The following is a 12,201-nucleotide window of genomic DNA, read 5'->3' on the forward strand; positions in this document are numbered from 1 at the left end:
GGGAAAGCGATTCTAGAAAGGCCCGCGAGAAAAACATCGTCGTTCTAGAGATAAATACGATTTTTCTTTGCTTCTTCTCAAGTGGAGGGTCGTCGTCTCCGAATTAACGGCAGAGATGCCGGATCGTAAAAACTGCAGACGCGGTGCGCTCACATTTATCGCTTTATTTCTTTTGATAGTATAACAAAAAACAATATAACACATCGCATACGTAAAAAAAAAAAAATACGTTCCTCGCGCACGGAAAATCTCGTCACTCCGGTACAAGCGCGCAAAGTGTGGTATAAGCGTTAAAGCCGAGAGCCTGAGAGGTTCTCTCGCGGCGGGATTTTATCTCGTCTAAGCTGTCGGGAACGCGGGCAAGCAGGTACTTGGGAAAGACGGATAATTGACGAGAAGGCTTCACGCGTGAACGGCCCTATCCCCCAACTTTATGAGCCGTCGCTGATTGCGGGAGATGGAGGCAGGAGATTCTGGGGGGAAGCGTCTTCATTACCGTCAGCACGCCAAGTCATCTGCGGTTCTCCTCGTGGACGCTTGGGGGCGCTGGCGGAGTTTTTTTAAGTGTTTTTCGAGGGAAGTGGAGAGGTAAGGCCACTATGCTCATGTAGCACCAGTGTCACCACGCGCATCCAGCAAGGTCTGTCGGCGATACTAAAGCCCTGACACTGTCTAGCTGCAAGCTCTGGCGGTGGTGCTTTGCGGTCGTTAAACGCCGCTAAGTAGGCTATGCGTGAGCGCGGAGGCGTTTAGATAGGACTGAGAATGGTTTTGAAATGGAAGGTTCGGCTTGCGTGCACGCTGATGTGAGTGGCAAAGAGAGCGCGTGTGCGTGTGTTTGTGCGCGCGCATTTGCGTTTCTGCGCACGGTGGCGAAGCTCCAGGCCTTAAGTGTGAAGTATATACCACTCTTAGACCGTAAGAAGCTGAGCGTAACGCTTAAAACAGAAATAACCAAAAAACTACACTTTCCGAAGTGAATTGATTGACTGCTTGCTCGAAAACGGACACGCGACGTGAGATACAAACATTCATAAGAACCTCGGGAGGTCTTACGAAGGAATTACTCGTAATATACGATTATTTTCTGAACAAACACGCAACAGATGTGGAAGCGATACTATACGCCATGTGCGCCGCGAAAACCTCAACATTTTTTTATGTAGGCAAGTCGCTGTTAATTAGATAGGCGTTAACGCAAAAAGTACGGCACGACTTATGTAAGACAAGCACAGGACGGAGATTAACCGTCTTATTCACACATCGAAAGCTGACAGTTGCTGCTGCCGAAAGACACGACAGTAAATTATTGTGCGACCGCAATTTTCGGCGTATGCGGGGACTCAAGGCAGTCGTCACGACAGGAATCAGCAGCGATTTCACGGCTAAAGTTCATAGCATTTCGTCAAAGGGCTGGTATTCAATTCGTATAAACCGCTTCTATCCGTCCATCCGGTCTTTATCAGTGTGCCGTAGCCTTGCTATGGAGCTAATGCGTTTTCCTTAGACCTTAAGGGAAGCTTTCACCTATTGTGTACCCAGGTTCTATTTAAAAATCTCGTACGTTCCGTATGCCCAGAACTCATAATCCTGTATGATCCTCTAGGGTCCTATACTAAAACCTGTATGTTTCCATATAAACCCACATGGTCATATAGGATTATGGTGCGTGGCATAAGGGTATTTTCCAATAGGGTTGGCTCCTACCTAAATGCGTAGGAACTGAAGAACCACTTTGCTCAGTATCCGCTGCTCTTAATTAGGCGAGGTTTGCTGCGTTCAAACGAAAGCAAAAAAGAAGGCTCTTTATTAAAACGCAGATAATTTATCTTTTTTTTATTTTTCTCGTGCTTTTCAAGTACTGTTTATTGATTCTTAATGTGGCATATTCTTGCAATTTTAACGTGTGCCTTCACCTATCAACAGCGTTTATCCTCATAGTAGTCCTCGAAATTTAGTTCCGATTATAACTGGAATAATCCACCCATTTCTTGGCCAAGACCCAATAGTGGGTATGACCCCCGTTTTCACTGAACAAGAAGAACAACAACAATTCAGCCGGCGTTGATGTTAGCCGTTTACTGCAGCTGTATACAGGGAATGGAGATATGGGATAGAAAGGCCAAGAAGGAGGAGCGTGAGAGAATTGTTTGAAAGGCAAGAAAATATATGATAATGATATGTAGAGGTGAGTCAAAGGGGATAGTGTTGGTGTAGATGGGCTATTAGAGATCAAGCCAATGTGTTGAAGGAATGAGATAGAGAAGTAACCTTTACTTCCTAACCAGGCGCGCGTTTTAATCGCCCAGAGGTGGGTGGCCTCGTTATTCCAGGTAGTCATGGCTCGTAGCCAACGCCCGGGCCCTGTCCACCAGCCGGAGCTGGTCCTCGGTGTTCGGTGACGTCAGCAGTGCCTCCCCAACCGGTCGCTTAAATCTTGTTGTACTACTTCTTCCTCAATGGCTGGAATGTTTGGTTTGTTAATTCGACATGCCCGTGCCATGTGGTTGTTCGCTGTCTCCGGCCAGTATTTGCAGTTCCTGCTTTACAGGTTCCGGCGTACATGGGCGGGGGGAAGTGTCCCTTGTGGATAGGCCTAAAGTCTTCTCCAGGTCACTGCTTGTTCTTTGTTCAGCTTCCTGCGAGCAGGTGGACAATGACTCCGTTGCTTCCTGCAGTGTGCGAGCCTTTGTCGGAGTGTTTTCTAGGTATTCGTTGCTAGGAATCGCCGGAGCCCCAATATCCATGCAGGGTTGCCCGATGTGTACCGCTCTCGAGCATTCATGTGCCGCTTTTGGTTTCCCGGCAAGGGATTCGTGCCCCGACGTCCATATGATACTTTGCTTCTTCGAAGTCGCACTATTGTGGAAATTGGAGTGCCCATGTGCCGATTCATCTGTTCTGGAATCTTCGGCGCGCCTCGTGCCAATCCGTCGCGACGGTGACTGGTGAATCACTTGTCGCGATTGCTAACGCTATGCCAAGTTCTTCAGCGGTAGTTGCATCCTTCGCGCATGGGTCGGAGCTGGGGCCAGTTTGTGCCCTGCTTCGTCCGCCACGCTAGCTACGTGTGTGCTTGCGTCTCGGTATTCGGCAAGCATCCGTGTACTGTATGCTTTCTTTGTCATTAATGGGTTCGAGTGTCTGTTTTAGTGCTTGTGCACACGCTTGTCTTCTTTCCTTGTCATGTTCCGGGTGCATGTTCTTAGGTATGTTGCATAATTCCTTGATTTCTGGGATATATATATCCCAGAAATCAAGGAATTATATATACGGTAGGGCAGGTGCGCTTCTTTTTCGACTGCATAGCCCAGATTCTTCAGAATTGCTCGTCCGAAAGAAAATTTTCAAGCTTGACGTTGCTATCAGGGAGAAGGCATATAGGACCTTCACAGACAGTAGCGTTTTCGGAATTTCAGAGCCCATTCTACTAAAATAACAAGTCCTGAAAGAAAAATGTCAAGAACTACATATTGTAGAGAGCATGTTTTTTTTTTGCCGTCGATTCCATTACTAAAATGTTTAAATATCTGGAAAAGTAGAACTGAAGCTTCGAGTTGTCGGTACTGTAGCTCATCATTTAAAACGATATCCCAATTCCGTAATCTGCATAAACTTGTGTATCTAAAGCTGAAAAAAGTTATATTGTATACACAGCTCTGAGACGTAATACAATCTGTGAATAAAGCTTTTGCAAAATTCGCGTGGACAGTGTAAACATTTCACGCAAGGTGTAAATTGATAGATAGCCGAATAAATGCAGTTAAACGAGTAGTGATTTTTTTTTTACAGTGCAAGTAAGTTATGAAGTTGAAGACGTTAGACTTGAGTCTTCTTTAATGAGGTCCTAAATCAAAATTGGGCTTCTAATAGTCGATAGAATTTAGCTTTATCTCTTAAATGGAGCAAGCTTCACTCAAATTGTTTAGTATCTAGTTGTGTAATTAGGAAGCTTCCGCGCTTCAAATATATCTGAATAGGGAAATTGCAGTTGACCGATAGCTAAGCTTTTGCTCTTAAAGTCATCGTTTCGTTATATTTGTAATTAAAGACCTGCTATTTCTGGCTTTCTCGATTAAGGTTCTCAATCATTTGCTGTAATTCGTCTCCATTGTTGCTGAATAGGACAATGTCATCTGCAAACCGAAGGTTGCTGAGATATTCACCGTTGATACTCACTCCTAAGCCTTCCCAGTCTAAGAGCTTGAATACTTCTAAGCATGCAGTGAATAGCATTGGAGAGATTGTGTCTCCTTGCCTGACCCCTTTCTTGATAGGTAACTTTCAACTTTTCTTGTGGAGAACCTTAATCGAGAAAGTGTAAGAATTGGGTTGAAGATGAATGTGCAGAATACAAAGATAATGTTCAATAGCCTGGTAAGGGAACAAGAATTCAGAATCGCCAGTCAGCCTCTAGAGTCTGTAAAGGAGTATGTTTATCTAGGTCAATTACTCACAGGGAACCCTGATCACGGGAAAGAAATTTACAGAAGAATAAAATTGGGTTGGAGTGCATACGGCAGACATTGCCAAATCCTGACTGGGAGCTTACTACTGTCGTTGAAAAGAAAAGTGTACAATCATTGCATTCTACCGGTGCTAACATATGGGGCAGAAACTTGGAGGTTAACAAAGAAGCTCGAGAACAAGTTAAGGACCGCACAAAGAGCGATGGAACGAAAAATCTTAGGACTATAGCGTTAAGAGACAGGAAGAGAGCGGTCTGGATCAGAGAAGAAACGGATATAGCCGATATTCTAGTTGACATTAAAGGGAAGAAATGGAGCTGGGCAGGCCATGTAATGCGTAGGATGGATAACCGGTGTAACATTAGGATTACGGAATGGATACCAAGAGAAGGGAAGCGCAGTCGAGGTCGACAGAAAACCAGACGGGATGATGAAGTTAGGAAATTTGCAGGCGCAAGTTGGAATACGCTAGCGCAAGACAGTGGTAATTGGAGATCTCAGGGAGAGGCCTTCGTCCTGCAGTGGACATAAATATAGGCTGATGATGATGATGAGGAGGATGAGGATGGTGATTGCTGGCTTATCCTTTCATGGCAATATCTGTCAGTTGTACTTCGGTCCAGACAGTGTGCTCTTATGTTATATATATATATATATATATATATATATATATATATATATATATATATCATTGACGTGTTACACCTGACGTGTCCGGTCGCAGACTATACAGACAAGGCTCTGGGATTTTGTAGAGTTGTACGAGTCGCTTTTAACAAGCTTGACAAATAATTTTGACTCCTAACGCATTCCATCTTTTCGAGGACTATAAGACGTCATTGTACTGCGGTATTGTATGCTGCAATGTACACGGTATTGTAAGTTGTATAACATAATGGACGTTTCATATTCCTGGTGTGAATTTTGTTTGCCCTTGAAACCCGTTTTGCCCCGTCGACAAAACGTTCACCCTGCACTTGTATGCAGCAACAACCGCTTCCAGTACGCAGTTTTGTTCATCGTTTGCAACGCTGTGATATCTGAAGGAATACCAGTTGCCTATAGCATGTATTTCGCCTGCATGCATGCAAAGAAGTCGAGCGAAGCAGTCTCTTCATTTCGCAGTCAAATGGTGTGGAAAGCCGGTGACTAAACTTGTCAACGTTTTCAATAAATAAGCAAAATCAATTGCAGTTGAGGCGTAATCGCCGGCGCACAAATTTCCACTGTGATCCGCGTACTTCTGCTCCATTCATAGTCACCTGCGCCATCATCCGGAAGTGCCACTTTTCGCGTGTATATATACAGTTTCGGTCCACCACAGACCGAAACTGTTAGGTTAATAGACCAAAGATAGCCGCGAAGTTGTGCTTCTCATCTTTATATGTATATGCGCATAAATATTGCAGAAGTTCGTGTAGCGGCACTCGCGCAAAAACCTCGCAAATTCGCGCATCGAAAGTGGCCGCATATCGAAAGCGTACATTGAGATATCATATAGGCGGTCTCCGGGCGGCCTTGCCAACAGTCGACACTCCGCTTGATGAAGTCGTATACGAATTGCCGATGCGTATCCTTGCCCTCAAACGGCTGTTTCGAGATATATTGGATTCTGCATTGGTCTCTATCTGGCTCGCGCTCGTTCTATCAACGCAGGAGGAAGAAGGCGCCGCTTGTTTGCGCGTAACTCGGTAGCGCGCTCTCTATATAGCCGGGGGACGCTAAAACGAGATTATTTGCACCTTTCTTGCCCGCCCATCGCGCGCGCCAATTCGGCGTTTATCGCCTTTTTCTTTTCTTTTTCGTCTGCTGTTACTTTCTGTGTTTTGTCTGCTTTTCCTTCTGCAAGGCTTTTTCCCACAAGAGCCGTATAGTACACGTCTGTTTCTCGCTGTCGTCTGCTATCCTCGCGCCCTTTTTTTTTTCTTCGTCTGTATTTTTTTTTTCTGCTGCTCGATACACACAACCTTGGCCGTCTGTTTTTCGTCTGCTGTGTACTTTCACACGTATCGCCTGCCCGCCCCGCAGTCTGACGGTATCGTCTGCTCGAATTCGAAAGCGTCTTGCAGGAAGCAGACGGCCCCCGCGGGCGAAATATGCTGCGTGGATATGGATTGGCTTGAATTACAGATGAAACATCTCGATATGTGCACGATCGTGGATTTGCTTCGTTCTTTCACTGCCGCGACAACTTGTCGCGCGGAGCCACTTCTTTTGCGCCCGAGATCAGACCTGTAGACAACCGAACGTCCTTTGATAGCTGACTGACGAAAAAATAAGCTCAGTATATAAGACACCCCAAGAGGCATAACATAGGTGACATTAACAGGTGTACAAAAAGAGGGAGAGAGAGAAAGAGAAAGGAAAGACGCGGAGGTTAACCAGAGATTATCTCCAGTTGGCTACCCTGTACCGGGGGAGGGGTAAAGGGATGCGATAGGTGTGAGAGAGAGAGAGTATTTTTTAAAAACGTACACACAAACAAGTGTACAAAGCTGAGTTGCTTTTCCAAACAAGTGCACAAATCTATAGAAAAGCAAATTAGCTAATGTTGCCTTCAAAACTACTTGCAAAGTAACCAATTTCTGGATTTTGCAGGTGAAAATTTATCGACGCGCCTTGATATTTTTTTTTAAATTATAACACTTGAATATCCGCTCATTTAGTTTCTTCTATTCGTGGTAATGCACTGAAGCGTAATTTACGAAGTTGTAAACTTCGTGCTTTATATTTTGTTACATATTTTCGGAAATTTTTCGAAGATATGAGGCCCAGAATCGACATTTTTCTTCGCACCATCGGTATAATTCGGTTTTCTCTCTGAAACGCAACACATTTTGGTGAAATCTTTTCAGTGATTGTCCAATAGCAGCACTTCTGCATTGCACTAGCATTTAAACATGAAAATCGAAGTTGGCCCCGAGCGTGGAATTTTCTCTCGTGGCACATTCGACTAGTCGCTTTCGAGCGTTCGAGAGCGCTTTCGAGCGCTTTCGAGCGCTGTCGCGGGGCGCTTTTCATGCTGCAGATCGAAATCGAGCGCTTGGTACACGTTCGCTTTGTTCATTCGGAGCACCGTGCTCTGGCTTGGACCGCTCGGAGGCGCTCTCACATTCGAGCTGGGAGCGCGACCGTGATTCCGCAGAATTCCGGTCACGTGGCTCCTCCGATTGCTCTGGGAGCAGCTGAATTAACATTCGGCTCGAGCATGCTTCATCTGGCTCCCATGTCGAGAGGGCTCCCATGTCATCTGGCTCCGATGTGCAGCGACGAGTAAGTAGCAGCATAGCAGACGATCCCAGCGAGCCGGCGCGAGTGCCGAAATGCCGCGATGGTCTGTCTGCTGCCACGTGACCACGAACCATCTGCGCCATGACGCACATACGCACGTCCTTGGAAACGAAACCGAAAGTATGGAAAAGCTATTCTAGAAAATTGTTTAGAGCGCTCTGAGGCTCGGCAGTATTTTTTCTAGGGTATCGAGGTCGAGCTAGGACCTGCATTTAACGCGATGAACGGAATAATAAAAAATACAAAAGAAAACGTCTAAAATGCCGTGTGATTACTTCTTTCAACAGACGAACTATAGTTTAACGGCGTCACTGGAGCGAGTTGTTTTGCGTGCAAATGTGAAGGACCCCAAGTTTACCGAACTGACCGGCAGGTCATCGTTTCATTGAGAGCCCTTGTCCAGACATCCTACGTTTTGAAAAGTACAATGCGAGATAAAAGTAGCATCGCGTGCGCGATGTTGTGAACATGGACCCATTCTGTCTCGGCGATAAGAACGGTGACGATACCGCAGGAAGACTGGATAAAATGAAACCAAACAGGAATGGTCTTTGTCTCTGCTTCGTCGAGATTATCCCTTACTTACACTAAAGAGGGGTATTTAGTTAAGTTGCAGCAGTAGATTTCGCTTCAGCAATGGCCAAAAATTCACTACCCACCGCGGTAGCATTTTCGATGGAGTCGTATGTCATGTGCTCGTACTATACTCAGGTTTACAAGCATGGCAAATAATTCCGGGATGTCAAAATTAATCCCGAGCTCCCTACTATCTCTCACAGACTCAGTGTTGCTTTGGGACGTTAAATACAATGAATGAATTGATGAACGAATCAATCAATCAATCAAACATTCAATCAAATTTTGTCTAGATGCGCATTCAAACATTACCGTTCGGATTCAGCGCAAACAGGCGTCGCCGCGTGCTTATTCTAACGATAAAAATAATCTGTCGAGCTGCAGCGTACGTACTGCTTACTGCGCGCCTTGATCTGACGCTCCCACGACGCAAGTCGCGGTGACGTATTCAGGTCAAGTAAACCAACACAGGCAGCTGTACCGTTATCATCGTGTTAGCACGTACACTGCTAAGATTGTAGAGGCATCGCTTTTTCAGCAGTTTCCCATCGCGCGAGCGCGTTCCAGCTGAGGCTCGTACAATGGCGCCGAATAGCGATAAAGAATTGGCCAAAAAGGCTGCATATACGATGGCCACTGACGGACGACCATGTTTCGTTGCGATAACAACTACACAGGCGCTCGAGGCGCACTCGCGCCGTCGCTTTGGCGCCGCCGTGGTGCCCTGCTAATGACGACTCATGCGCGGCCCGCTTGTGGAGGATTAGTAGAGACCTCCAGAAAAGGGGGTAGCGTGTTTTGGCTGCAGAAGCGACGAAGCCAAAGTGGACGCATCCTCAAGCTCCGCTCACTCGCTGTGCCGAAACCAGGGTGATCATTGGCTGGGGCCTCCTGTCTCCTCCTCACGCATTATCAGCCCAGCCAATCAGAAGTTCAGCAGCAGACGAAATGGACATGTCCACAGTGTCCACTCACGCACAACCCAGCCCAGCGAATCAGAAGTTCAGCAGCAGACGAAATGGACATGTCCACTGGGTCCACCTGTGGACATGTCCATTTCGTCTGGTGCTGAACTTCTGATTGGCTGGGCTGGGTTATGCGTAAGGAGGAGACAGGTGGCCCCAGCCAATGAGCACGTCTGCAGCAGATCCCAAATGGACGCGTCCGCTATAGGTGGACACTTACAGAATACCCCCAGGGCAGCGTATACAAACATCCGCTGCTGGCGCTATAGCGTGGTGCGCACGTACACATTAGCGATCCTGCTTAGCTGCTGCGTGCATGAAACGCATAAAACATCGCGGTGCACACACTGGTCGGCGGTGCACGGACAGTATACGTATAAACGCTAAGTCAGATCTGTTTATTCCTTTCTTTGTAAGCCTGACGAACGCCGACGGGTTTTCGTTCGGATCCGATCTCGTGCGCCAGCGAGGTGCAATGCCTGCAACGCCGCTGGCGGTGCCCATCGTCACGCAAGCATTCTGCGGCGCCTTCGGCGCGACGCTAAACCTTGATTTCGCTTTCAACGCTTCGCCTTCGGGCGCCAGCTGCCTTTATATTTTTTTTTTCGTCTATCCTACTGCCACGCTCTACTCTTTGTCTTTCTGATCTAACATCGTGTTCTTTCCTCTTCACTTCTTCCTATCGGCCATTTCTATGTCTCTATCCCCTAGCTTCTTCGTGAAGAGCATATAGGCAGGAGCTGGGCATCTTCCATTGGCTGTTTCCGGCCGGATCCTTCCCCCCTGGTGTAAGATAACGCAGTATAGAATCTCGGGAAACGGTCATACAGCGCAAGTTACGACTGACGCGCTACGTCGCGTGACGCTATAGAGGTGCGCCTCCAATACGCTTCGTACATGTGGTTACCACTTTGCGTCGCAACGGACGGTGCGTTATCCGGACGAGCGACAGGGCTCGATGATTCGAATCGATCATCAGCGTGTCCTGTTTCGGGCTGAGGGACAAACACGCACTAAGAAGACTGTTCAGCCGCCAAAACTCGCCTCTCCCGACTCTTCGCATTTCCCGGAAAAAAAAAAAAAAACACTAGGGTAACTTCACTGCATCAAATGTCGCCTTGAAGAAGACAAGTCCATTAGTCGAAACGTTGGCTCCTGCTCTCACCTTGTTCCCGTGTTGCTCATTCACTGAATCACATACGGCACCAGCCGTATGCGTCAGCAGCGCGTTGGTTACAACGTGCGGTCATTCGAACACTTACACTTGCACCACAAATGTAATCCCTCCTGCAATTTTTATCCGTCCGTCCGTCCGTCCGTCCGTCCGTCCGTCCGTCCGTCCGTCCGTCCGTCCGTCCGTCCGTCCGTCCGTCCGTCCGTCCGTCCGTCCGTCTGTCTGTCTGTCTGTCTGTCTGTCTGTCTGTCTGTCTGTCTGTCTGTCTGTCTGTCTGTCTGTCTGTCTGTCTGTCTGTCTGTCTGTCTGTCTGTCTGTCTGTCTGTCTGTCTGTCTGTCTGTCTGTCTGTCTGTCTGTCTGTCTGTCTGTCTGTCTGTCTGTCTGTCTGTCTGTCTGTCTGTCGTCTGTCTGTCTGTCTGTCTGTCTGTCTGTCTGTCTGTCTGTCTGTCTGTCTGTCTGTCTGTCTGTCTGTCTGTCTGTCTGTCTGTCTGTCTGTCTGTCTGTCTGTCTGTCTGTCTGTCTGTCCTATCTATCTATCTATCTATCTATCTATCTATCTATCTATCTATCTATCTATCTATCTATCTATCTATCTATCTATCTATCTGTCTATCTATCTATCTATCTATCTCATTCTGATTCCTAATCACGAGGACCCGAGTAAGAGAACGGTGCGCTACGTCTGCTTCCCGAACCTGACCACAGCTCTACTAAAAGAAAGAAGAAAAGAAAAAAGCGAGAAATCACATACTGTTGCAACAGGTGCTGGTGCCACGTACCGCCAGGAAGGCTAAACTACCGCTCAGCGTTCTATTATCTTCCGCGACGCCTGCGCACTACGCCTGCGCACTACGCCCTCCAGCCAACAGACGTTCCTCCCATTGACAAAATAATTTTTATTTTTTTAATTTTTTTTTAGAACGAAGCTGTTAGCCTCTAGTTGGTCGGGGTTTTTCGTGGCGTGCTCACCCATAAACCGGCAGCTGAAAAAGAGGCTTGTGTTTGAGCTTCCGCGCTAAAAGAATTATGTTTTCTCGTATATTCGGATTACAATCCGATGCTGTCATCCCTGTAGGTTTTGCGTAAGTCGTACTTTACGAATTGTCTCACCCATTTTACTTTGAGAAATTCAATTAGTTCAATAACGCCCTTGCGCTAGGCGCAGGGCCTACAAGAATGAGGATGAATCAGGATAGACGTCGAAGTGGAGTTGGAAAGGAGCTTTGTCTTTCAGTTTCCGCGCTAACAGAATTATGTTTGCTCGTGTATTAGACTAACAATGCGAAGCTATAATGTCTGCAGCTTGCGCGTAAGTCGTACTTTACGCACTTTCTGACGCAATTTACTTTTCAACATTAATTTAATTCAATAAGACACTTGCGGTTGGCGGACGGCCTAGAAGAATGAGGATGTATGGTGCACTTCCGCACACGTGCGTGCCCGCGTGACGTACGCGTACGTCACTTGTGGTGGTGGTGCTTGTGTAACGTCGTCTGACGTACGTTTTGGTGGTGGTACTTGCCTAACGTACTTGTCTAACGGATGTACAGCTGTACATCCACTTTCAGAAGGTGTAATGGAGGCGGACATTTCTCTTTTTTTTTAGCAGATAACGTGTCGTTATGGACTAAAATGGTAGAGTACTGATTTCAACCGTGGTGCTAAACGAAACTCAAAACGCTTAAATTGTTAGTTCCTTTATGTTGCAGCCGAAACCGCACCCCA

The sequence above is a fragment of the Dermacentor silvarum genome, chromosome 7 (assembly GCF_013339745.2).
Source record: "Dermacentor silvarum isolate Dsil-2018 chromosome 7, BIME_Dsil_1.4, whole genome shotgun sequence".
NCBI classification, from domain to species: Eukaryota; Metazoa; Arthropoda; class Arachnida; order Ixodida; family Ixodidae; genus Dermacentor; species Dermacentor silvarum.